Here is a 22,372-nt window from a genome sequence, read left to right on the forward strand (position 1 = left end):
CCCGTAAAATTAACTGTATGGAGCTGCAGTGGTGGTAAATCTTAAAATGGCAGCACTGACTGAGATGGTACTCTCTTTTACCAAAGTTAAAAATCCAAACAGAAATCAGTGCAATGTTCAGAGAGACTTAACACTTCTCCAGTCCTGGATCTGTGTTTGATTGTGCATCATCTTTGCCTCTCACCTGACACTCATGAAAACGCTTGATAAGAATGTATGACAGATATAGAATGTTTTAATTTTGGAAACCATTGATCTGTTTTACAGTGACAAACTGCATTTGTCGGTCTAAATAATGTTACACATTTATCTTGACTTTGCCATCAGGCTATCAACACTCCAGTCACATGGATGGATCGCTCGGTCATTTTCTCATCTAATTCACAGGCCAGAGACTGATAGCGCAGCCTTATGCATGTCTGCTCAGAAGTAAGCCCCACTGAGTTCAGCAGGACTTCTCCCCACCTCCTCAGACAAGAATGTATAAGATTGCACCGTAAAGTAGTTTATGTCTAATCCACCCTACCTTATCAAACTTTGAGCCTGGTCTGATAATGCACTTCATCTCCTTTCTTCTTTGTAGTCTCCTAATTTGCTGTGGTGTCAGTTTCTTGCTATTTATCTTTCGGGTCCAAATGCAGAATAATAAAGTATCATGTCCTTTAGTCCTACTGCAGTGCTGCAAAAAACAACAACCCATACTCTGTGGTGAGCCAGACAGACATGGCGAAGGATGCTAGAAGAGGGTCCCCTCCCACTCTTTAACATCCTGCCAGCAATGGATGTAATCAACAAACAGGTCAACTTCCAGGAAGATTCCCCATGCAACACATTACGGTTATTGTGCTCCATAAAGTACCACAGGACCAGGTCAATGTAGACTTTTTCTGGTTCCAAGCACCCCATCCTCCATCATCTGGATTTGGCCCTGTAAGAGCAAGAAAAAGTGTGGGGTGGGGAATGGAGGGCTGGTCATAAGCAAGCACAATTTGCACAAAATCGCAAGGCATCCTTCTTAGCTTCCAACTTCCTGACTTTGTTCCAAAACAGGATAGCCTTAGCACTGGTCTTATACTGGCATTGATCATCAAGTACATTAAGGTGTCAGTTGTTATTCTCTCTCTCCCCCCCCCCACCCGCCAGCTCTTGTGCAGGGTGAGGGGAAAGAAATCAAATGTAATACAGGAGCACTATAAAAAATAAGAGCCCTTCTTCAAATCACCTTGGAGCACAGAGGCTCCCAGCAGTGCAGGCTGCGAGTAATAGAATTAATTTGGTAATGAAATATTTGTTTCAATTAACTTTGCCAGCATCAGTGTTTCCAAGGACCCACTAGGGTCAACAGTAAAGGCCTGTTAATTACACAATGTTCAAAGCATCAAGGCTTTAAAGCAAATCCACATAAATATCACCGGTGCCACTTAAATTCGACTCATCGTCCTGTATGAAAGATTAACAAACTGAAGAAAAATCTACAGACAGGTGGGAGAAAGAGAATGATTGACTGCCCCCAGGGACTCTCTTTGGAGCTCCTCAGATCCAGAAAGGAGAGTTATTACTACTCTACCTGTCCTCGCCTTGCTATAAGCTAAATAGAAATGATAGGCTTGTTCACATGTTACACTAAGCGCACGTAAAAGCTGTCTCTACACAGGTACAAGTGTTTGTGTGAAAGAGTGTACAACTATTTCTGCCCACCTCAACTAATGTGTGCACAGGTACACAGATTGTACACTCGTTGAATGTAACTCCTAAAGCCAAAATATTTTTCTCAATTTCTTGGGTTGTTTTGAGTTTTTTGTAACATCAACTATCGCCAGACACAGTGGTAGCCACATATGATTGGCTATTTGCATAGGACTACATTAGCAAAAACCCCATGCTAATTGGAGTTAATTCTGATTTCTAATAGACTTTGCTAGATCCAGCTACATGGTTTTTGAGACCTACAAGCTTCTACATCTTCCACCCTCCTTCCACCCATTGCCTGCACAATTTCCTGTAATTAAAATCATTTGCAGTGAGAAGTGTATGGCTTCATGACAGCCTATTTGTCATGCTATGAAACTGACCATAAAAACAACAGGCTATATGACTTTTTTCCCCAAGTGACTTGCAGTAAAAAGTGATTTAAATATGTAAAGCTTTAATGGCAGAGAAAAAGCCCACATTGTGGTTTTCTTTTTTTTTAACCTCTGCTTGTAAAAAAAAAAAGCGGAATATTCCTCATGTGAACCAAAGAGAGAGAAAGTATTGAAAAGTTTGGTTTAAAGTACAAAAAAACAGAAGCAGTTTCACCAAAACCTTTGTTGTGACAGTAGTAAAGAAATGCCTTTTGACACAATATAGACTCATATAATTCCATAGTTCATAGCTTTTTCTTCCTTGAATTCAAAGATGGCAAATTAAGCCAACGGCTTAATATAGGCAGATAAAATTCCCTTTTAACGTTACAAAGCTGTCTTTGATAATCCCATATTCCAACAAGATAAATTGAAATAGCTTCCTATAAAATAGAAAGCAGGGGGTGAGGAAGATCATGAATAACTAAAGGAAGTGTTTCTGGACTGACATGGTTCACAAGGCTTCTTTTTTGAGGAACACACTCAGTTTATAAGGCTGCAATCCTATACTTATTTACCTGGGAGTAAGGCACACTGAACCCAGTACCATTTATTTCTGAGTAGTTGCATGGTAGTCATATGTACCCTCCGGAAGAGGAGAAAACAAAGTTGCTCCCTCCTCCATGTGGCAGCCCTTGAGATATTTGAAGATGGCTATCATATCTCCTCTCAGTCTCCTCTTTGCCAGGCTAAACATGCCCAGCACTTTCAACCATTCCTCATAAGGAGAATTTCCTCAACAGTATGTCAGGAATGAGGCATTTGCAATGGCTGTAGCCCAGCTTCCCCTTCTCCCTGCCACAGTTGTGGTTTGTTTTTTTTACATGCTGTTGCTGCAAGTGCCAGAATCAGTAACTGTGTTAGCAATTTGGCCACCATTTTCCTTCCTCTATTGGACTTAGTGTAATTCTGGAATTTTATGAAGGGAGGAAGTGGTAGCAACTGCCAAAAGATGGTTGAGAATCTTAAGAGGAATTGCTGAACAAAGTGTCATTCTTTTTCAGGAGTGGTAGTAAGGAAAGGATAATCTCAGAGGGTTTTCTCAGAAACAAACTGCCCCCTGAGAAATTTCAGCTCAACTTTATCTTAGGACTCATCAGGGCACCACTGCATATAGTCTTAGAACTGCTATAGTGACATAATCTATTGTACAGTGATCTCAGCAGTGCACCACTGCAAAAAACAGAGGATATGTTATCTTTGTACATGTCTTTTGATGGTCAAATTCACATTCATGCACAGTGCTTTTTTTCTAGAAAAATAAGTGCCGGTACTTACCATGAAGTTGTTATAGTATGAGATGTGAGTGGGATTGTTTTGGAGAATATTAGAAAAAATATGGTATTAAGGTAAACTTTCAAGCGGGGATAAATTTATGATAATCTGTTGAAAGGATAAGCGAACTGAAGGAGTGAAAATAGGATGGAAGAATAGAAGGAGATGTAGCAAAACAAAGAAAATGATGTAGGATGTCAAAGAAGGTTAGGTTGGGAAGCCCAAAAAAGACTTTGATGGGATGATAATTGTATGTAAATATGTACTGGAAAATGCATCAATAAAAATATTTTTAAAAAGAGGTTATTACAGTAAATGCCACACTTTTTAACAAAAAGAGGTGCTGGTACTGCGTACCCTTGCATACTCCCTGAACCAAAGCACTGCTCGTGTATTTTTTGCTCCCTGAGTTTCCCTTCTTCAAATCTCACAGTCCTCTTCCTTTTAAAAAAAAAACCCCTCTTTTAATATTTGGTAAATTGCAATCTATTTGTTTCCTGTTTCCATTTTATCTTCAACAGGTAAAGGAAAAAAGAAAACAAGTAATCGCTTGACTCATAACAGGCAAAAGCACTGCCAAGGCTACAGCTTTCAAGAATGCTTATTAAAAACAAGGTTTGCTTCAAAGTACTTTACTTAGGGAAATGCATTCATTTTCCAAACGACGTACCATGGTCAGTAACAGTCTCTCCAGAAATACCGAGCTTCATTATATTAAAGCAATAAAAGGTAACATTCCTGCTGGCTTTGTGATAAAAAATGAGGCCGATTTAATGAACATTTCCCCATAATATTCAATCCTCCATGTTCATATTCAGCCACTCTCACAACCCTGCCTGCCCCGTTCTCCAAAGACTCCCTTTGCTTCTTTTTAAGAGCTGGGAATACTTCAAAGGAATAATTCCTCACCCCGTTTCTAAGTGCAAAATAATGTCCAAATGTGCTTAATGGTGATAAATCCAAGCTGCTCCTTTTTTTACTTAACCATGGTGGGATTTTCGGGAAAATGTCTCCTTATCCTGTCTTGAGAAGCTCTCACACATGCAAGTGTTGTTGCAAAGCCTTTCTCTCAGAGCAAGAAAATGGTGTGTTCTCACATTTTTTATTATAAATTAATCATATGCAATAAATAAAGTAGACTTTCAAAAGTTGAAACCTAAAACTAATAATTGCCACATTTACATACCGCTATCAAACATGAATAGTGGTGATTGTGGTGTTAATATCAGCCATTCTTCTTGGAAGCAATTAAACTTGGCACTGCTATCATTACCTAATGTGTTTATATCAGCTACTGTAATTGTTTTTCGAAAGCCATAAATTTCTCGAGTTAATTATCAACAAATTGGCATGCTTAATTAATGGGACCACTAATAATACACTCCTTCATACGTGTTTGAGTGATATGTTGTTAGCTGCGTTGACACAGTTAAGCTAATGATGCTTAAGTACAGTAACCTTGTTAATATCTGAAGCCTGGGTAGCGTTCTGGGAAAAGGGCTGGCTGATTTCAATGCACTAGTGGACTGTATTTAATGAAACAGGACAAAGTTATTGCAGTCACTATATTAAACTGTTTATCTGATTATGCATTAGCTCAGGGACTTTAGTGCTATGACACAGGACACTTGAAGGTGCATAAGAATGGGAAATGGGGAGGCCACATGGCTTTAGAGAAGTCAAACCAATTCACAAGGGAGCTGAAATAATATAGTATCTTGTTTAGTGCAATCAGGACTAGAATTTCATATTTCCATGGGAGGGAGAAACTGTGAAGAGTTCATGGTGGAAGGGGGAGATTTACTAGGATCCTAGAGCAACATTTTTGACCAAACTGCGGGAGGCAGTGGAAGACAGGAGTGCCTGGCGTGCTCTGGTCCATGGGGTCACGAAGAGTCGGACATGACTAAACGACTAAACAACAACAAAAGAGCAACATTATCAACATAGGACAAAGAGGCACCTTATTTATTGGGGCACCTTATTTACTGGGCAGCAGGATCCACAGAGGAAGCAAATTGGCCTCCAAGGAATGCATTGCCTGCTGCCACTGTTGCAATGGCAGTGACGGCTGTAGCACACTCCTTGGAAGCTGGTTCTGCCACCTCCTTCGCAGCATACCCCAGTGCTTCCTCTCCAGTAGCCTCTTGACAAAGGAGCCGCTGCTGGTCTCCTCCCCTAGGCAGCAAATGGTGGGACTGCAATACCTCAAGGACCGCATCTCTCCATATGAATCTACCCAGACACCAAGATCATCCTCTAAGGCCCTCCTCTGTGTGCCTCCTCCATAAGAGGTCTGGAGGGTGGAAACATGAAAATAGGCCTTTTCCTCAATGGCTCCCCATTTGCAGGATCCATGGAGGTTCGGCTGGAAGCCAGGTGAAAACGTTCCTCTTTAACAAGACCTTTGGCTGACTGACATCCAAAGCTCTTTTAAAATATGTTGTGGAACGAGGGATTATTGGGTTGTCTTTGTTTTTATTATGTATTTTGTGTTTTTTTAATATATATATATATATATATATATATATATGCAGGTTTTGGTGTCTTCGGGTGTCTTCCCGTGTAAGAGTCGGGGTGTCTGTGCGACGTTTCGACGAGGTCTCACTCGTCATCTTCAGGCTGGTGCTTTCGGCTTCTTGTTACTGGAACAGAGCAGAATCTGGTGTTTGAGTTCCTATAAATACTGTTGAGGGGTGTGGTGTATAGCCTCCAACGTTCTGGGCAGAGAGGAAGTTCCTAGATTAGTGTGCCTTTTCTTCTTTTGTTCCTTAATTACTTGAGGGATATCTTGAGGGATTTCATGAGTGATATTCTGAATACCACTGGGTGGGTCATTAAGTGTAGATTAGTTCCTAGATTAAGTGGAGTTCCTAGATTAGTTCCTAGATTAGTTCCTAGATTAGGTGGGTCATTAAGTGTAGAGGAAGTTCCTAGATTAGTGTGCCTTTTCTTCTTTTGTTCCTTAATTACTTGAGGGATATCTTGAGTGATTTCATGAGTGATATTCTGAATACCACTGGGTGGGTCATTAAGTGTAGATTAGTTGCTAAAGCTTTCGTGTCTTGACCTCTTGAGCTTGTGAAGAGTTTTTCTGAGAAGATGGCTGTGCTGCATTTAGTTGTGCTCTGGCTTGGCTTCGTGTATAGGGGCGAGCTGTGGTTTTGTGCCTTGTGCCAGCCAGATCTGTGTAGGGATTGCAGGGGGGTGCAGCATCCGGAGGTGCCACTATAGTTTGGCTACTGGATGGAGTCTGTAATATGTCTGTGGAGAGGGTCTGGGTTTGGGTCTGGTGTGGTTGATTGGTGACGGCGTTCTGTGTGCCTCTGGTTCTGGTGTCGGTTTTTGTGGGGAGGGCTAATTTCCAGATGTCTGGCAGGCGGGACGTGTCGTCACGCTTGTTCATGTTGTGAGGGTGTTTCTCTATCTCGATGGCTTCCATGATTATTCTCTTGTGGTGATGTTCCATGTTAAAGAGCAATTTGGAATCTGCAAAATTAATTTCGTGTCCTGTTTCTTTCATGTGTTGGAAAAGAGAGGAAGTTTTTTCTTCTTTTTTGACGGCATTCTTGTGTTCTGCGATACGTGCATTTATTCGTCTGTTTGTTTGTCCAATGTACGTGGCTGGGCAGACTTTGCAGGGTATTTCATAGACCCCTTGGTTTTCCAGCTGGATTTTGTCTTTTGGGTTTCTGAGGATATTGGCTATTTTTTGGTTGGTGCAGAAGGCTGTTTTGATATTGTGTTTATGGAGGATTTTGCTAATTTTGTCTGTAGTGCCTTTGATATAAGGAAGGAGGGCCATGCCATTGTTTTCTTCTGTGTCTTGGTTTTTGGGGGGTGTTTCTTTTTGGATTAGCTTCGTAACCCTGTTTTTCTGGTATCCATTGGCGATTAACACATTTGAGAGATTCTGTAACTCAGTTGTCAAGTGGTCTTTGTCAGCCAGGCGTTTGGTTCTGGAGATGAGAGTCTTGGCTACGGAGTTTATTTGTGCAGGGTGGTGGTGTGATTGTGCATGTAAGTAGCGGTTGGTGTGTGTTTTTTTCCGGTAGATAGTGTGTCCTAGGGAGCCATCAGGTTTTTTTTTCCATGTCTTTAACATGGAACATCACCACAAGAGAATAATCATGGAAGCCATCGAGATAGAGAAACACCCTCACAACATGAACAAGCGTGACGACACGTCCCGCCTGCCAGACATCTGGAAATTAGCCCTCCCCACAAAAACCGACACCAGAACCAGAGGCACACAGAACGCCGTCACCAATCAACCACACCAGACCCAAACCCAGACCCTCTCCACAGACATATTACAGACTCCATCCAGTAGCCAAACTATAGTGGCACCTCCGGATGCTGCACCCCCCTGCAATCCCTACACAGATCTGGCTGGCACAAGGCACAAAACCACAGCTCGCCCCTATACACGAAGCCAAGCCAGAGCACAACTAAATGCAGCACAGCCATCTTCTCAGAAAAACTCTTCACAAGCTCAAGAGGTCAAGACACGAAAGCTTTAGCAACTAATCTACACTTAATGACCCACCCAGTGGTATTCAGAATATCACTCATGAAATCACTCAAGATATCCCTCAAGTAATTAAGGAACAAAAGAAGAAAAGGCACACTAATCTAGGAACTTCCTCTACACTTAATGACCCACCTAATCTAGGAACTAATCTAGGAACTAATCTAGGAACTCCACTTAATCTAGGAACTAATCTACACTTAATGACCCACCCAGTGGTATTCAGAATATCACTCATGAAATCCCTCAAGATATCCCTCAAGTAATTAAGGAACAAAAGAAGAAAAGGCACACTAATCTAGGAACTTCCTCTCTGCCCAGAACGTTGGAGGCTATACACCACACCCCTCAACAGTATTTATAGGAACTCAAACACCAGATTCTGCTCTGTTCCAGTAACAAGAAGCCGAAAGCACCAGCCTGAAGATGACGAGTGAGACCTCGTCGAAACGTCGCACAGACACCCCGACTCTTACACGGGAAGACACCCGAAGACACCAAAACCTGCATTCCTGTACCCGTGAAAATCTACGAAAGCAAATATATATATATGCTTTCGTAGATTTTCTCGGGTACAGGAATGCAGGTTTTGGTGTCTTCGGGTGTCTTCCCGTGTAAGAGTCGGGGTGTCTGGACGTTTCGACGAGGTCTCACTCGTCATCTTCAGGCTGGTGCTTTCGGCTTCTTGTTACTGGAACAGAGCAGAGTCTGGTGTTTGAGTTCCTATAAATACTGTTGAGGGGTGTGGTGTATAGCCTCCAACGTTCTGGGCAGAGAGGAAGTTCCTAGATTAGTGTGCCTTTTCTTCTTTTGTTCCTTAATTACTTGAGGGATATCTTGGGTGATTTCATGAGTGATATTCTGAATACCACTGGGTGGGTCATTAAGTGTAGATTAGTTGCTAAAGCTTTCGTGTCTTGACCTCTTGAGCTTGTGAAGAGTTTTTCTGAGAAGATGGCTGTGCTGCATTTAGTTGTGCTCTGGCTTGGCTTCGTGTATAGGGGCGAGCTGTGGTTTTGTGCCTTGTGCCAGCCAGATCTGTGTAGGGATTGCAGGGGGGTGCAGCATCCGGAGGTGCCAGAACCAGAGGCACACAGAACGCCGTCACCAATCAACCACACCAGACCCAAACCCAGACCCTCTCCACAGACATATTACAGACTCCATCCAGTAGCCAAACTATAGTGGCACCTCCGGATGCTGCACCCCCCTGCAATCCCTACACAGATCTGGCTGGCACAAGGCACAAAACCACAGCTCGCCCCTATACACGAAGCCAAGCCAGAGCACAACTAAATGCAGCACAGCCATCTTCTCAGAAAAACTCTTCACAAGCTCAAGAGGTCAAGACACGAAAGCTTTAGCAACTAATCTACACTTAATGACCCACCCAGTGGTATTCAGAATATCACTCATGAAATCACCCAAGATATCCCTCAAGTAATTAAGGAACAAAAGAAGAAAAGGCACACTAATCTAGGAACTTCCTCTCTGCCCAGAACGTTGGAGGCTATACACCACACCCCTCAACAGTATTTATAGGAACTCAAACACCAGACTCTGCTCTGTTCCAGTAACAAGAAGCCGAAAGCACCAGCCTGAAGATGACGAGTGAGACCTCGTCGAAACGTCCAGACACCCCGACTCTTACACGGGAAGACACCCGAAGACACCAAAACCTGCATATATATATATATATATATATATGCTTTCGGAGATTTTCACGGGTACAGGAATGCAGGTTTTGGTGTCTTCGGGTGTCTTCCCGTGTAAGAGTCGGGGTGTCTGTGCGACTCTTACACGGGAAGACACCCGAAGACACCAAAACCTGCATTCCTGTACCCGTGAAAATCTACGAAAGCAAATATCTCACCTCTACGGGGAGGAAACCTTCCAGCTGACAAGAACCTACGAGAAACTAGAAATCCGAAGAGCCACCATCTTATGTGATCTCCTGTTCCTACGCAACTGCCGAGACAACAACTTAACTCCCAGATGCTTCCAACTTAAATTCCACTCTAAAACCCCAGCTACCGAAAGGATCCTGAAACGAACTGAACTATCCCTAATCAGAAACGAAATACATAAGAAAAGATACCTACTAAACCAAACCAACAAAGATCTGCTCACTCTTCACCTCAAACTATGTAACAAAATCCACCCTGCACTCTGGGACAAATGCAAACAATTAGCCGTCTGGAGAGCTGAAACTGAGACCTCACATAAGACAGACAGACACACCAACAAACTCTACAAACTAGAGAAACGCCAGAAGCCCAGCCACCCTCCACAACAACCCATGAAACAAACAGTACATAACATATCAGACAGGATCCTCACCCCAACTGAAACCAAAGTACTCTCCAAAGGTTTCAACTTTGCAGTCGCCCCGAGACGCATCCCCACGGAAAACATCATATGCGGAGTCGAAGCTAGCCTGACCAAAATCGACCCAGATGAAGCCAATAAAATCAGACTTGAAGTCACCAACATCCTCTGCTCCAGCAAACCACCCAGAAGCAATTTACACAAAGAAGAACAGAAAGCACTCACCAACCTGAGGAAAGACAACAACATAATCATTCTCCCAGCAGACAAAGGCAACGCCACTGTTGTGATGAACACATCGGACTACCAAGCAAAACTATCAAATCTACTCCAAGACCCTACCTACCAACCTATAAAAACAGATCCCACCACCTATCTGGAAAAAACCACCAAATCCAAAATAAAAGCCTCTCCTATCAGTGAAGAAATCCAGCTAAGAATCATCCCCAGAGAAAAATCATCCAGATGCCCCAAACTCTACGGTCTCCCCAAGATACACAAAGAAGGAACACCACTCAGACCAATAGTCAGCTCCATAGGCTCACCTCTACAAAATCTCGCTAAATTTCTCGCTAAGCAACTTCAGCCCTATGCAGAATCCATCGCTTCACACGTTACTAACTCCTTCCAGTTCATAGAAACAATAAAGAAACAATACCTACATCCCGATGACCTACTTGTGAGCTTCGATGTTGTATCTCTCTTCACTCAAGTGCCCATTAATGAAGCCTTGACAGCCATTCAAAACAAATACAACCCCCCCAAATACATCCTGAACCTGACCAACCACTGCCTAACCAACACGTACTTCATCCACAATGGACAAAGATACAAACAGATAGAAGGAGCACCTATGGGATCACCCCTCTCACCGGTCATCGCAAATTTGTACATGGAATACTTTGAAACCAATGCTTTAGACAAGTCAGAACACAAACCCAAACTTTGGCTCAGATATGTTGACGACACCTTTGTAATTTGGCCACACGGGAAAGAAAAACTAGATAGCTTCCTCACACATCTCAACAGCCTACACCCCAAAATACAATTCACTATGGAAATAGAAGACAACAACCAACTCCCCTTTCTTGACGTCCTAATCTACAAAAAACCTGATGGCTCCCTAGGACACACTATCTACCGGAAAAAAACACACACCAACCGCTACTTACATGCACAATCACACCACCACCCTGCACAAATAAACTCCGTAGCCAAGACTCTCATCTCCAGAACCAAACGCCTGGCTGACAAAGACCACTTGACAACTGAGTTACAGAATCTCTCAAATGTGTTAATCGCCAATGGATACCAGAAAAACAGGGTTACGAAGCTAATCCAAAAAGAAACACCCCCCAAAAACCAAGACACAGAAGAAAACAATGGCATGGCCCTCCTTCCTTATATCAAGGGCACTACAGACAAAATCAGCAAAATCCTCCATAAACACAATATCAAAACAGCCTTCTGCACCAACCAAAAAATAGCCAATATCCTCAGAAACCCAAAAGACAAAATCCAGCTGGAAAACCAAGGGGTCTATGAAATACCCTACAAAGTCTGCCCAGCCACGTACATTGGACAAACAAACAGACGAATAAATGCACGTATCGCAGAACACAAGAATGCCGTCAAAAAAGAAGAAAAAACTTCCTCTCTTTTCCAACACATGAAAGAAACAGGACACGAAATTAATTTTGCAGATTCCAAATTGCTCTTTAACATGGAACATCACCACAAGAGAATAATCATGGAAGCCATCGAGATAGAGAAACACCCTCACAACATGAACAAGCGTGACGACACGTCCCGCCTGCCAGACATCTGGAAATTAGCCCTCCCCACAAAAACCGACACCAGAACCAGAGGCACACAGAACGCCGTCACCAATCAACCACACCAGACCCAAACCCAGACCCTCTCCACAGACATATTACAGACTCCATCCAGTAGCCAAACTATAGTGGCACCTCCGGATGCTGCACCCCCCTGCAATCCCTACACAGATCTGGCTGGCACAAGGCACAAAACCACAGCTCGCCCCTATACACGAAGCCAAGCCAGAGCACAACTAAATGCAGCACAGCCATCTTCTCAGAAAAACTCTTCACAAGCTCAAGAGGTCAAGACACGAAAGCTTTAGCAACTAATCTACACTTAATGACCCACCCAGTGGTATTCAGAATATCACTCATGAAATCACCCAAGATATCCCTCAAGTAATTAAGGAACAAAAGAAGAAAAGGCACACTAATCTAGGAACTTCCTCTCTGCCCAGAACGTTGGAGGCTATACACCACACCCCTCAACAGTATTTATAGGAACTCAAACACCAGACTCTGCTCTGTTCCAGTAACAAGAAGCCGAAAGCACCAGCCTGAAGATGACGAGTGAGACCTCGTCGACACGTCGCACAGACACCCCGACTCTTACACGGGAAGACACCCGAAGACACCAAAACCTGCATATATATATATATATATATATATATATATATATATATATAATGATATTTATTAGAAATTTAAAAATTACAAAAAAGGAGAAAAGAAAACAGCAAAAAATTCAACACGACATACATTACAATACATAAAAAAGAATATAAAAACATAAAAACCAATACAACAATAAAAACACACATCCAATACTCCCTTTTTGTATTCTAGTTTAGTTAATTATTTCAGCAAATTCTTTTCATCTTTCTCAATTTTTGTTTAATTTATCTTAACGATCTAACATATTAATTCACTCAGCAAATCCTGCTATCTTTCACTATGTTCTGTCATTCAATTTACCTGAATCTATTTTAACCTTATCTTACCATAAAATACCTTAAAGCTTAAAACTTAATACTTATTTATACATAACTCCTTATATCATTTCTACTAAAGCCAAATAGTTTCATTCCAACATTTTCCTAATACTCATTAATTTTACGCTAATTCTCAAAATAATTTTTTTTTAAAAAAACAACTTTCTTCCAATCTTCATCCAACGTCTCTTCTTCCTGGTCTCGGGTTATGTCAGTCCTTACTGTCCATTCCATCTAGTCCATCAACCTGGTGCTCTTGTGTCTGAGGCTCTTAAGTCTCTTCCATGTCCCTTCTGCAGATCGTCTTCTTTCTCATTGAGGAATAGGTCACGGGGAGACTCCAACCCAAACATATCTCCATCTCCCCTCAGCAGATCAGCCCATTCCCCACAGTCCCATTCCCCACAGTCAGCACTGTAGTCCAGAAAGTATTTAAATGCATGTTTCAAAGACTCTCCAAAATTAAAAGCCCCCACAACTCACACATTTTTATACAAGGTCAGAGTCTTCTCACAATCCTAATCTCGCAGCTGTGAAATCCCCAGATCAGTTCCAGCAACAATTTAACAAGCTCCCTCTAGAGGAGACAATTTCTATTTGTATCCATCTTTTGTAAGCAGGTCCAACAACAACAACAAAACTTACTTTCGTTTTTCAAATATTTTGTATCTTTTGAGTGCAAAAGGCAACATTGGAATCAATTTGTTTCTCTTTTTAACTATCTGTCAAAAGACGTTCCATTCATAGTTAATGAACTTCCCCAAAGATTTCTGTCTCTGACACCCCGTTCCCAGGTTTGAGACAGGGGAAATTTATCTTTCTTTACTCTCTCTCCTGCAGGCTTGAACAATCAACCCCCCCCCTTTTCTCCTGCTTCCAAGAGGGGTTTTGATGGTTATAACTGAAGGAAATTTAGTCCTTTATATACGACTTTCCAGACTTTAGCTTGCAAATTTTTGCTTCAATCTATTTACAAAAACGGGAGGCGGACTTCCTGTTTAGAGCCTTCCCGCTTCAGTGCCAAATTAAAATGTTTCTTAATCCAATTTTCCGTTTTACTCACGGGTACTTGTTTAGAGTCCAATTGTCCACAGGAAAATGTCAGCGCTCTCCGGCAACGGCTGTGCGGCTTCATTCCGTAAAAGTAGCAGTCGATTCAAAACACCGCGCTGCTCACCCCACGTCGCTTCGGATCCCCGAAATTTACGGCATGTAGTGCCTTAAAGGAAAATGTGATGAAGATGGTATACAGGTGGTACATGACCCCAGTTAAGCTAGCAAAAATTTACCATTTGCCTGACAATAAATGCTGGAAATGTAAGGAAACTGAAGGTACTTTTTACCATCTTTGGTGGACATGCCCGAAGATTAAGGTCTTCTGGGAGATGATATATAATGAAATGAAAAAGGTATTTAAATATACCTTTCTTAAGAAACCAGAGGCCTTTCTCTTGGGCATTGTCGGCCAATTGGTGCAAAAAAAGGACAGAACTTTCTTTATGTACGCAACAACAGCAGCAAGAATACTGATCGCAAAGTATTGGAAGACACAAGATCTACCCACCGTGGAAGAATGGCAGATGAAAGTGATTGACTATATGACATTGGCGGAAATGACGAGCAGAATTCGAGACCAGGGAAAGGAGACTGCGGAAGAAGATTGGAAGAAATTCAAGATTTATCTTAAGGACTACTATAAACTTGATGAAGTTTAGAATGTCGAGATTCTATAGAGAGAAAGGGTTGCAGTAATATAAGATTAGAATAAGAAAGGACTATGATGAATTAGAGTTGGAAAAAACATTTATAAGTTGCTATAAAATTTGGACATGAGGATGCAGAAAGGGGAGGTATGGGGAAGTCCGAGGAAAGAAGTTTATGAAATGACATTATGAAATTATACTTGTTTGTTTGTTTGTTTTCTTTTTTGTGTTTGTCTGTTATAAAAACTTTTGTAAAACTAATAAAAAATATTTAAAAAAAAAAGAAAAAGGGTTTCCCTGCGAGTAGGGGAGGCGCTCCTGGTGTCAGCCGAATCCCACGTTCCCAGGCTTCCTCTGCCTGGGATTTTTGAAGGGTCTCCGCCTTCGCCGCGGCAGCAAGACCTGATTTTCACGGAGCGGGTTCCTCCCAGTCAGAGGAACTCCGCCATTGCCGATGGCGCTAACCCGGAAGTCCCTATTTTGTGTTTTTTATATGTAGTTTTGTGTTGTGAACCGATTCACTAGATCATGCTCCCTTCAGAAGCCATGGTATCTGGCATATTAAATGCTGGCAATTGAGGGCTATGCAATTGTATGGCATTTCACGCAGAAAATAAAGGGCTCTGTTTGTCCCAGAGATGTTTGAGGCATTGACCCATCTTGGAAATGGTGAGTGGTGTTTCTGCTCCATCATGCAGACCTGAGAAGTTGCCCATTCAGCATTTCCTGCATTTTCATCCTTCCACACATCACATTTAATAGCTGTTTAACAGTAATGTTGTTTTTTTTAAGACTTGCTTTACAAAAGGGTGTGTGTGTGTGATTTTGGTTCCATAATACATTACTGTAGAGACAGAAGCGTGGAGATGGTCATGATGGCTATAAATTACTTCCAGTATCAGAGAAACCATGTTCAGCTCTGAATCAAAGGCCATACAATTGCTATGCTTCTGATGCCATTAGGAAGGGGCTGATGGGGTGTCACTCAATTAAGTGCTAGTTAAAGAGCCAAGCATGGATTGGATTATGCAGAGCTGCATTTTATATCCCTTCTAGCAAAGGCAGGTGAGAAAGGGACTCTTCTGCTATGGATGCAAAACTGTCTTGCACTGAAGAACATAATGGTCTTTTCCCCACTGAGAACACTTTTCTTTTTAACACAAAAAACCAAAAATTAAGATTAAGTTGGGGAAAAGTGAAGAAATACTTCTCTTTTTTTACCAATGAGGAAAATTTAAATTTTATATGTAAAACATGATAGAGATAGAGATAGATGATAGATAGATAGATAGATAGATAGATAGATAGATAGATGATAGATATTTTACATATAAAATTTAAATCTGACTAGTGGCTAATGCAAATAAAGTTTCTATCTATTTATGTAAAACATATAAATAATACTCAGATAGTTCCAGCAAGATATGCTAGTCTTTGGAAACTTTAAGGATCCTTGAACTATCAAACTTCAATGCAGCCTAATTGTAAGCTGTTGTTTTTGCCAGACTCTTCTTGAATGCGTGCAAACAAGCAAAAAAGAAAATGCTTTTAATCTTTGACAAGTACCTATTGTTCCCCCTACTGTTTTTATTGCATTATGCTCTTTCCTTCTTATTTGTATTTGTTATATTTTCTGTTTTAGATTCTAAGGTTATTTCCAATATGATTTTTTTTTAAAGTAAATGAAAACGGACTGCCTTTCTTTTCCAGTAGGCAGCAGCACAAAATTTAAACCAGGACAATATGTTCTTGTCCTGTCATAGAATGGAAGCTGAGGGGTAAATCTACTCTCATAACCATTTTATTCCATTGATGGAAAAGTCACCTAATGTAATTTTGCTGGCTCACACAAAAATGGGGATTATAAATCAGCTATTAAATGTAAAAGTCGGGGGGAAATGAAGTTTTTTCTCCATTACACCTGCACATTTCAGTCATCTTTTGATCTCTAATGTCAGCATGAATATACGCTCTCAGAACCTTTATCGAAAACTGAAGATTTTTGAAATCTGCGTAGCACTGTGTTCTTCAGCTTTTTCATTGGCAGCGTTTCCTCAAATTAAAACCTTGAAAAGGGCCATTGCCAGCAGCCAGCCAGCCTTTCATGGCTTCTAGAAGTGAACAAGAAAGAACAATCAAGCTAAAGCCCCCCCCCCCCCGCACTCCAGAATATTGAAAATTAGGATTGCCTTGTCTGCTAAATCTTCGTCACAGAGGAATATATTACATTGTATGAAGAGTAGCACGAGTGATTAACCCCCCTCCTTTGTTGATAGCATTGGCAGCCTATATGAGAAGCACATAGGGAATCTGTAATGTGTGATGCCTTCTCTCTTTCATGCCTTCTCCATGGCATGAAAACTACTTTAACTAATGAAATTCTTATTGACAAACAAGGTAAGGATAAGCATGCATAAATGAAATAATTGTGTGTTGCTTCCCTTTTTATTCCTACCACCTCATCTCCCCTCTCTTTGTTTTTTGCCTATATTCCAGGAGCGGTGAGATGTCTTCCATGTCACAGAGACCCAACTGGCCTCAACCAAAAGTTCGGCATTTAGTGTCTCTGCTCCCATACTGTGGAGTATTCTTCCCACAGGGATTCATCAGCCATTCTCATTTTTTACTTTCAGGCATCTCTTGAATACATTGTCATGCTGGCAGGCCTTTGTAGTTGTTTTAATTTTGATTTTGATTAGTCACTTTGATAGTTATCCGTACTTTTATTTTTTGAATGGTGTTTTATGTTTTAACTTTGTACACCACCCTATTTTATTTTAATTATTAAACAAAATGTGCCAAAGATAAAAAGCATAAAGAAATACTGTTACAGCAAGTTAAAAGCAGCATAGGGTTGGGCATTATCATTGATCTTGATGTTCCAAAAAAATACAATCCCACCCCCCATAACCCTGTTTGGCTTTTATGATATGGCAGTGCAGAAATACTTCTAGAAACAAACAAGTAGGTAAATGTCAAATTTTAGATAGTAAGCTTCTCAAGGCAAGAAGCTGTCCTGTTATATGCTGTAAAGTACACACACACCAATAGCAGTGTATCAGTCATTCAGTAATTAAAATATTCATAATAGCATTTAGATGACAGCAAAGGCACTCTAATCCATTGTGCTGCTAATGCAAGACCAGCCCAGTGCACATATTAATAAATCTCAGTATTAGCTTGTTTCTCCCTTCATCCGGAACTTATTTTATTTTTCTAATCAAAAGCTCTTAAGTCTGCCTTTACAAAAGCCCCTATTCCACTGAGAGATTGCTCTGTGGTTACTAGCTCTCTTTAGCGATGGTACTTCGCCAGCCTAGCAACCAGCCCACTGTGTATATATCTCCTCTACCAGTCGCTGCCCCCCAGGTTCCCCTACAACAGAGGCAGCCAATCCACGGCCTATAGGCTGGATCAGGCCTGCTAAGCCTGACCACTCCTGCAGTCTTGTGTCCAGTTCTGGGCATCACAATTTAAGAAGGATATAGACAAGATGGAACAAGAGCAGAGAAGGGCAACCAGGATTATAAAGGGCCTGGAAACCAAGCCTTATGAGGAATGGTTGAGGGAGTTGGGTATGTTTAGCCTGGATAAGAGGAGACTGAGAAGAGATATGATAGCCATATTTTAATATCTAAAGGACTTCCACATGGAAGGTGGAGAAAGCTTATTTTCTCCTGCTACAGAGGCTAGGATTTGAACCAATGGATTCAAGTTACAAGAAAGGAGATTCTAGCTAAACCTCAAGAACTTTCTGACAGTAAGAGTTACTCAACAGTGGTATGGTATTCCTTGGGAGGTGGTGGACTCTACCTCCTTAGAGGTTTTCAAGCAGAGGTACGATGGCTTCTGCATTGCAGGGGGTTGGAGTAGATAACCCCTGGGGCTCCCTCCAGCTCTACAATTCTATGATTCTATAATTCTATGAAATGGCCTGCTAGAGCCCTTATTTCTTCCCATCACAGTTCTGGGATAGGAGAAGATTTAAACCTCTTCTTTCAGGTAAGTGTGATGATGGGCACATGTGTGTTCTCTTCCTGTATGTGTGTTAGAGGGGTGTGTGTGTTGTGTGTGAGAGAAAGAGAGAATGGGGAGAAGGATGGCTGTGTGCTTGCCCATGTGGTGAGGGTGTGTGCTGTATGTTTGTAGTCTTCATGTGTGGCGAGTATGCTGCACATGTACATCAACTTTGGCCATCATCACCACTGGCATGATGTGGCCCTCAAAGAGCTGGCTAACCTTGAATGTGGCCCTCAGACAGAAAAAGGTTAGCTACCCCCACCATACAAGGTCAAGTCCTTTGGACTCAAATAATACAGTGTTGAAGAGAAAATGTCAGAGAGAGGTACAGGATTGCTCAGAAAAGAAAAACACAAGCTGAGAAATATAGGTTTGGTAAATCATCAAACGTGGTGATTGAAAAGCCTGCACATGAATCTGAGCAGTCAAAAGAACACAAAAGCAAAAGAGAAATGGAGTAAAGTTGTGAGAGAGGATAACAGACACCACAATGAAAAGGAGACGGATGGAATGAAGGAATATCAGGAAAGGGAAGTGCCATGGATTCTCAAGGGGAGAAAATGTTGAGGAGCATAGAATGAGATGGTATAAAAGGGGAAGAAAATCTGGAAAAATCAGGACTTTGAATTCAGTCATTTTTGAAATAAATAAATGGGCATTTGGAATGGGCAAACAACATTTGAATATGCCAGTGTGTTGTACAACAGGAGAATCTAAAAATAGTGCCATTAGCATCTAAAAGTCCCCTGGGAAACAGAACAGCTTTCATTTTAAAGGAAACACGATTAGTGGCTTTGAAGGCTCTAGGGATTTAATCCAAAGTCTATTGTAATAAGTGAAAAGAACGCCATTGAGTCCAATCATTTTGAATTCAGAACTGCAGAATAGTTACAGCAACTGGTGAAAATACTAGCCCACACTGGCACCCGTTTTGTAAGGCGTGTTGGTTTTCTATGGCATTCACAAATTTGTGGTGGCTGTTCTGAAGACATGTAGCGTGTAACCTGAAGGAGTGCCTCCCTCTATCATGTTCTGCCCAGAAATCGGAATCTGCTGGGGAGGACTTATGCAGCATTCCTTCTCTAGGGGCCATCTCATCTGCAGAAACTTATAGACCAGCAGGCCTGGTTGAAGCTGCCAGCTGACTTGTGGGACGACCACCACAGGTGACTGGAGGAAGCAAGATCTACCTGTGAGATCTCGTGGTGCCCTGGATCCTGTGGGGCCTGGCAGGATCTTGAGGAGGGGTAGGGTGACAGGACAAGGGTTGTCCATCATCCCACCTGGCCTTTTTCCTCCCAGTTTTAGAGGCTTCCCTTGAGACTTTCAATAGCCTGCTGGTTTACGGGGTAGGATAGGAATTTTTACACATAAAAAAATCATTGGGAAGAGGGATTGGCCATTCAACTACTCTGAGAATTGTAACTCTGTGAAGGGAATAGGAGTTTCCTAAAAGCTCTCAGGACCCTTAGCAAAATACAGCTCCCACGATTCTTTGGGAGAAGCCATGATTGTTTAAAGTGGTATGATACTGTTTTAAATGTATAGTGCAGGTGGGGCTTGGTCAAGTAGAGTATTCCCTCGCTGTCTTTTAGCACCTTACTTCAAAGAATTAGAAGGGGAGGACTCTGAAAAACTTTTGGTTATTGTTCTGCCAGAAGGGAATAGGGAGCTCTTTGTCAGCTTGGAAGCAGACCAGAGGACAAAGCCAACATTGCTGGTCCATCATCAAATCATCATAATCTCTTGTGCCTTATAACATGAGATGCTGTTCAGAATGAGTTGCTGGTGAGGACACAGTTTAGCTCAGCCTTCTTATTACGAATTCACAAAAAAGGAGAAGGTGATAATGAGGAGCAACATCTTCAGTCTGACATCTCTAAAGAGGCCACTCACCCATTTATGTAGAAGTTTTGCATGAATCCATTCTGGGTCAGCAACTCTTCACAGCTCTGGATCAAAGGCCACACAATTGCTATGTGTTAAATGATGTTGTGGATGCCATTAGGAAGGCTCTGATGGAGTGCCATTCCATTAAGTGTCAGTTAAAGAGCCAAGCATGGATGGGGTTATGCAAAGCTGCATTTCACCCATTTTAGCACAAGCAGGTCAAAGAGGTACTCATGCACTGGATACAAAGTTGTCTTGCAAAAGTGATGTACTGAAGTGATAATGGTCCTTTGCTCACTAGGAACAGTTTCTCTCCCCTTTTTAATAGGCTGCAGCACAATATTTAAACAAGGACAATACTAATCTAAATTCTTGTCTGCATATTCAAATTTGGTAACTTCTTGTTGTTTAGTCGTTTAGTCATGTCCGACCCTTCGTGACCCCATGGACCAGAGCACGCCAGGCACTCCTGTCTTCCACTGCCTCCCACAGTTTGGTCAAACTCATGCTGGTAGCTTCGAGAACACTGTCCAACCATCTCATCCTCTGTCGTCCCTTTCTCCTTGTGCCCTTCTCCTTCTTCCCCTTTGGCAACTTACCGCACCCCAAAATAAGTTACATTTCTTTATAAAGTTCTTCCTCTGCATTGATTCTTTGTAGTCTTCCCATTCCTTCTGAACCAGCAATCCTGGAAAAGCCAGAGTTGGGGACTTGAATCTGCAGTCTGCATGGTGGGATGTTCTGAACTGTTGCTGATTCAGTTGTTTATCATTCCCAACTGTCCTATGGGGCTTCATTAACATAAACTGCTGACTATTTTGAACTGCACTTATTTCATTGTGCAGAGTATCAAGTGTTTTAAATAATACTTTGCATATAAGAACATTTATTTAATTGATAATGCATATTAATGAATCCGTTAAGGCACTTTAGGATGTTAAAGTAGTTTTCAGGTTGCTCCCATCTGGGTTCTAACTACTTACTCATCTTTTTTATTTTTAAAAACGCCTTGCATAAGGGAAGGGGGGGAATCAAATAAGGAATGTTCTCTCTTTCATCTGCCATATTTCTATACGGCTCAATAACTGATGTTCTATAGATAGTCTGATTATGTCTTTCAACTTATCATATATTGGTTTTATAGGTGGTTATTTTCTAGTTTATGCCAGGTTGCCTATATGTTGGTTTCTTGGCAAACACATTTATATACTAATAAATTTTTGCCATGCCTGCATTACACATAAATGGCAGATGGAATTTACTTCTATTGAAATATACATTTGTTTTTAAAGTACCTCATAGTGGTAAACTATGTCTCCTGCCACAGGTGGCACTGTGATCTAAACCACAGAGCCTAGGGCTTGCCGATCAGAAGGCCAGCGGTTCGAATCCCTGCGACAGGGTGAGCTCCCATTGTTCAGTCCCAGCTCCTGCCAACCTAGCAGTGTGAAAGCACATCAAAGTGCAAGTAGATAAATAGGTACCGCTGTGGCAAGAAGGTAAATGGCATTTCCGTGCACTGCTCTGGTTCGCCAGAAGCGGCTTAGTCATGCTGGCCACATGACCCAGAAGCTGTCCGTGGACAAACGCCGGCTCCCTCAACCTATAGAGTGAGATGAGCGTACAACCTCAGAGTTGTCCGCGACTGGACCTAATGGTCAGCGGTTCCTTTACCTTTACCTTTATGTCT

General features: G+C 41.7%; 1 protein-coding gene across 1 annotated transcript in view; it reads right to left on the reverse strand.

Moving 5' to 3' along the window:
* The window catches only part of LOC309515160 (uncharacterized protein), a gene marked incomplete at its 3' end in the record, with an annotated part of 322,838 nt that overhangs the window by 70,195 nt on the left and 230,271 nt on the right, over positions 1-22,372 (reverse strand). The window contains exon 6 of the mRNA XM_082192709.1: positions 527-928. The remainder of the gene's footprint in view (positions 1-526; positions 929-22,372) is intronic.

Source organism: Podarcis vaucheri (genome assembly GCF_965113315.1).
Source record: "Podarcis vaucheri genome assembly, chromosome: 1".
NCBI classification, from domain to species: Eukaryota; Metazoa; Chordata; class Lepidosauria; order Squamata; family Lacertidae; genus Podarcis; species Podarcis vaucheri.